General features: G+C 38.0%; 2 non-coding genes across 2 annotated transcripts; both read left to right on the top strand.

The window, feature by feature from the left end:
- Positions 1-2,386: 2,386 nt before the first annotated feature.
- TRNAV-GAC (transfer RNA valine (anticodon GAC)) lies at positions 2,387-2,459 on the top strand. Its single transcript has one exon. It is a non-coding gene; the product is annotated as a tRNA-Val (tRNA).
- A 2,769-nt stretch (positions 2,460-5,228) lies between these two features.
- TRNAF-GAA (transfer RNA phenylalanine (anticodon GAA)) lies at positions 5,229-5,301 on the top strand. The gene has a single exon. It is a non-coding gene; the product is annotated as a tRNA-Phe (tRNA).
- Positions 5,302-6,000: the final 699 nt, after the last annotated feature.

Here is a 6,000-nt window from a genome sequence, read left to right as displayed (position 1 = left end):
TGCATCTATTTTGTTAAATGGTTCAAATTAAAGTATGAAGACCACAGCTATGAGAAGGCCGAAATAGCTCAGTTTGGAGAGCGTTAGACTGAAGATCTAAAGGTCCCTGGTTCAATCCCGGGTTTCGGCACAGGTGAGAGGTTCCTTGCTTCTAACAAAATAGGTCTTGGAATCAGCTGTAGTACTTTTTCTCTATTCATCAAATTTTTTCCAACTGATCTACAACACAATCAATTTAACACAGACTTTGCTTTATATCCTCCTTCTAAACTTGCTTCCACCTCTCTTACCTTCAGGTTTGACAATGAATATTTCCCATTTCATGCTTTTTTGTAAAGTAAACTCTTGTCTGCATTACCTTCCACTTCCCCTTGAACACAGATGTCAGTAGTCAGATGACATTGCTTACCTACTCATGCCAAATATATCTGGGTAATATAGTGCTAGTCCATTCAGAGTTAAAAAAACAACTACCTAACCTGGATCCCAAAAATGCTATTTACCCATTGCACCAGTTAATTGCGGAATGATACAGGACTCCTTAAAACATATCTCTACCATATGAGGTTAAAAATCCAGGTCCTGCATCTATTTTGTTAAATGGTTTAAATTAAAGTATGAAGACCACAGCTATAAGCATGCCGAAATAGCTCAGTTGGGAGAGCGTCAGACTGAAGATCTAAAGGTCCCTGGTTCAATCCCGGGTTTCGGCACAGTTGAGAGGTTCCTTGCTTCTAACAAAATAGGTCTTGGAATCAGCTGTAGTACTTTTTCTCTATTCATCAAATTTTTTCCAACTGATCTACAACACAATCAATTTAACATAGACTTTGCTTTATGTCCTCCTTCTAAACTTGCTTCCACCTCTCTTACCTTCAGGTTTGACAATGAATAGTTCCCATTTCATGCTTTATTGTAAAGTAAACTCTTGTCTGCTTTACCTTCCACTTCCCCTTGAACACAGATGTCAGTAGTCAGATGACATTGCTTACCTACTCATGCCAAATATATCTGGGTAATATAGTGCTAGTCCATTCAGAGTTAAAAAAACAACTACCTAACCTGGATCCCAAAAATGCTATTTGCCCATTGCACCAGTTAATTGTGGAATGATACAGGACTCCTTAAAACATATCTCTACCATATGAGGTTAAAAATCCAGGTCCTGCATCTATTTTGTTAAATGGTTTAAATTAAAGTATGAAGACCACAGCTATAAGCAGGCCGCAATAGCTAAGTTGGGAGAGCGTTAGACTGAAGATCTAAAGGTCCCTGGTTCAATCCCGGTTGTCGGCACAGTTGAGAGGTTCCTTGCTTCTAACAAAATAGGTCTTGGAATCAGCTGTAGTACTTTTTTCTCTATCAACATTTTTATCAACTGATCTACAAAATGATCAATTCAACATAGACTTTGCTTTCTGTCCTCCTTTTAAACTTTCTTCCACCTATCTTGCCTTCAGGTTTGACTATGAATGTTTTCCATTTCGTCCTTTTTTGTAAAGTAAACTCTTGTCTGCATCACATTCCACTTCCCCTTGAACACAGATGTCAGTAGTCAGATGACATTGCTTACCTACTCATGCCAAATATATCTGGGTAATATAGTGCTAGTCCATTCAGAGTTAAAAAAACAACTACCTAACCTGGATCCCAAAAATGCTATTTACCCATTGCACCAGTTAACTGGGGAATGATACAGGACTCCTTAAAACATATCTCTACCATATGAGGTTAAAAATCCAGGTCCTGCATCTATTTTGTTAAATAGTTTAAATTAAAGTATGAAGACCACAGCTATAAGCAGGCCGAAATAGCTCAGTTGGGAGAGCGTCAGACTGAAGATCTAAAGGTCCCTGGTTCAATCCCGGGTTTCGGCACAGTTGAGATGTTCCTTGCTTCTAACAAAATAGGTCTTGGAATCAGCTGTAGTACTTTTTCTCTATTCATCAAATTTTTTCCAACTGATCTACAACACAATCAATTTAACATAGACTTTGCTTTATGTCCTCCTTCTAAACTTGCTTCCACCTCTCTTACCTTCAGGTTTGACAATGAATATTTCCCATTCATGCTTTTTTGTAAAGTAAACTCTTGTCTGCATTACCTTCCACCTCCCCTTGAATACAGATGTCAGTAGTCAGATGACATTGCTTACCTACTCATGCCAAATATATCTGGGTAATATAGTGCTAGTCCATTCAGAGTTAAAAAAACAACTACCTAACCTGGATCCCAAAACTGCTATTTGCCCATTGCACCAGTTAATTGCGGAATGATACAGGACTCCTTAAAACATATCTCTACCATATGAGGTTAAAAATCCAGGTCCTGCATCTATTTTGTTAAATAGTTTAAATTAAAGTATGAAGACCACAGCTATAAGCAGGCCGCAATAGCTCAGTTGGGAGAGCGTTAGACTGACGATCTAAAGGTCCCTGGTTCAATCCCGGGTTTCGGCACAGTTCAGAGGTTCCTTGCTTCTAACAAAATAGGTCATGGAATCAGCTGTAGTACTTTTTTCTCTATCAACATTTTTATCAACTGATCTACAAAATGATCAATTCAACATAGACTTTGCTTTCTGTCCTCCTTTTAAACTTTCTTCCACCTATCTTGCCTTCAGGTTTGACAATGAATGTTTCCCATTTCGTCCTTTTTTGTAAAGTAAACTCTTGTCTGCATCACATTCCACTTCCCCTTGAACACAGATGTCAGTAGTCAGATGACATTGCTTACCTACTCATGCCAAATATATCTAGGTAATATAGTGCTAGTCCATTTTGAGTTAAAAAAACAACTACCTAACCTGGATCCCAAAAATGCTATTTACCCATTGCACCAGTTAACTGGGGAATGATACAGGACTCCTTAAAACATATCTCTACCATATGAGGTTAAAAATCCAGGTCCTGCATCTATTTTGTTAAATGGTTTAAATTAAAGTATGAAGACCACAGCTGTAAGGAGGCCGAAATATCTCAGTTGGGAGAGCGTTAGACTGAAGCTCTAAAGGTCCCTGATTCAATCCCGGGTTTCGGCACAGTTGAGAGGTTCCTTGCTTCTAACAAAATAGGTCTTGGAATCAGCTGTAGTACTTTTTCTCTATTCATCAAATTTTTTCCAACTGATCTACAACACAATCAATTTAACATAGACTTTGATTTATGTCCTCCTTCTAAACTTGCTTCCACCTCTCTTACCTTCAGGTTTGACAATGAATATTTCCCATTTCATGCTTTTTAGTAAAGTAAACTCTCGTCTGCATTACCTTCCACTTCCCCTTGAACACAGATGTCAGTAGTCAGATGACATTGCTTACCTACTCATGCCAAATATATCTGGGTAATATAGTGCTAGTCCATTCAGAGTTAAAAAAACAACTACCTAACCTGGATCCCAAAAATGCTATTTACCCATTGCACCAGTTAATTGCGGAATGATACAGGACTCCTTAAAACATATCTCACCATATGAGGTTAAAAATCCAGGTCCTGCATCTATTTTGTTAAATGGTTTAAATAAAAGTTTGAAGACCACAGCTATAAGCAGGCCAAAATAGCTAAGCTGGGAGAGCGTTAGACTGAAGATCTAAAGGTCCCTTGTTCAATCCCGGGTTTCGGCACAGTTGAGAGGTTCCTTGCTTCTAACAAAATAGGTCTTGGAATCAGCTGTAGTACTTTTTTCTCTATCAACATTTTTATCAACTGATCTACAAAATGATCAATTCAACATAGACTTTGCTTTCTGTCCTCCTTTTAAACTTTCTTCCACCTATCTTGCCTTCAGGTTTGACTATGAATGTTTTCCATTTTGTCCTTTTTTGTAAAGTAAACTCGTCTGCATCACATTCCACTTCCCCTTGAACACAGATGTCAGTAGTCAGATGACATTGCTTACCTATTCATGCCAAATATATCTGGGTAATATAGTGCTAGTCCATTCAGAGTTAAAAAAACAACTACCTAACCTGGATCAAAAAAATGCTATTTACCCATTGCACCAGTTAATTGCGGAATGATACAGGACTCCTTAAAACATATCTCTACCATATGAGGTTAAAAATCCAGGTCCTGCATCTATTTTGTTAAATGGTTTAAATTAAAGTATGAAGACCACAGCTATAAGCAGGCTGAAATAGCTCAGTTGGGAGAGCGTTAGACTGAAGATCTAAAGGTCCCTGGTTCAATCCCGGGTTTCGGCACAGTTGAGAGGTTCCTTGCTTCTAACAAAATAGGTCTTGGAATCAGCTGTAGTACTTTTTCTCTATTCATCAAATTTTTTCCAACTGATCTACAACACAATCAATTTAACATAGACTTTGCTTTATGTCCTCCTTCTAAACTTGCTTCCACCTCTCTTACCTTCAGGTTTGACAATGAATATTTCCCATTTCATGCTTTTTTGTAAAGTAAACTCTTGTCTGCATTACCTTCCACCTCCCCTTGAATACAGATGTCAGTAGTCAGATGACATTGCTTACCTACTCATGCCAAATATATCTGGATCCCAAAAATGCTATTTACCCATTGCACCAGTTAATTGCAGAATGATACAGGACTCCTTAAAACATATCTCACCATATGAGGTTAAAAATCCAGGTCCTGCATCTATTTTGTTAAATGGTTTAAATTAAAGTATGAAGACCACAGCTATAAGCAGGCCAAAATAGCTAAGTTGGGAGAGCGTTAGACTGAAGATCTAAAAATCCCGGGTTTCTGCACAGTTGAGAGGTTCCTTGCTTCTAACAAAATAGATCTTGGAATCAGCTGTAGTACTTTTTTCTCAATCAACATTTTTATCAACTGATCTACAAAATGATCAATTCAACATAGACTTTGCTTTCTGTCCTCCTTTTAAACTTTCTTCCACCTATCTTGCCTTCAGGTTTGACTATGAATGTTTTCCATTTCGTCCTTTTTTGTAAAGTAAACTCTTGTCTGCATCACATTCCACTTCCCCTTGAACACAGATGTCAGTAGTCAGATGACATTGCTTACCTACTCATGCCAAATATATCTGGGTAATATAGTGCTAGTCCATTCAGAGTTAAAAAAACAACTACCTAACCTGGATCCCAAAAATGCTATTTACCCATTGCACCAGTTAACTGGGGAATGATACAGGACTCCTTAAAACATATCTCTACCATATGAGGTTAAAAATCCAGGTCCTGCATCTATTTTGTTAAATGGTTCAAATTAAAGTATGAAGACCCCAGCTATCAGAAGGCCGAAATAGCTCAGTTGGGAGAGCGTTAGACTGAAGATCTAAAGGTCCCTGGTTCAATCCCGGGTTTCGGCACAGTTGAGAGGTTCCTTGCTTCTAACAAATTAGGTCTTGGGATCAGCTGTAGTTCTTTTTCTCTATTCATCAAATTTTTTCCAACTGATCTACAACACAATCAATTTAACATAGACTTTGCTTTATGTCCTCCTTCTAAACTTGCTTCCACCTCTCTTACCTTCAGGTTTGACAATGAATATTTCCCATTTCATGCTTTTTTGTAAAGTAAACTCTTGTCTGCATTACCTTCCACTTCCCCTTGAACACAGATGTCAGTAGTCAGATGACATTGCTTACCTACTCATGCCAAATATATCTGGGTAATATAGTGCTAGTCCATTCAGAGTTAAAAAAACAACTACCTAACCTGGATCCAAAAAATGCTATTTACCCATTGCACCAGTTAATTGCGGAATGATACAGGACTCCTTAAAACATATATCTACCATGTGAGGTTAAAAATCGAGGTCCTGCATCTATTTTGTTAAATTGTTTAAATTAAAGTATGAAGACCACAGCTATAAGCAGGCTGAAATAGCTCAGTTGGGAGAGCGTTAGACTGAAGATCTGAAGGTCCCTGGTTCAATCCCGGGTTTCGGCACAGTTGAGAGGTTCCTTGTTTCTAACAAAATAGGTCTTGGGATCAGCTGTAGTTCTTTTTCTCTATTCATCAAATTTTTTCCAACTGATCTACAACACAATCAATTTAACATAGAC

Source organism: Lissotriton vulgaris, chromosome 8 (genome assembly GCF_964263255.1).
Source record: "Lissotriton vulgaris chromosome 8, aLisVul1.2, whole genome shotgun sequence".
In the NCBI taxonomy this organism is placed as follows: Eukaryota; Metazoa; Chordata; class Amphibia; order Caudata; family Salamandridae; genus Lissotriton; species Lissotriton vulgaris.
This window is presented reverse-complemented; position numbering and strand designations above follow the sequence as displayed.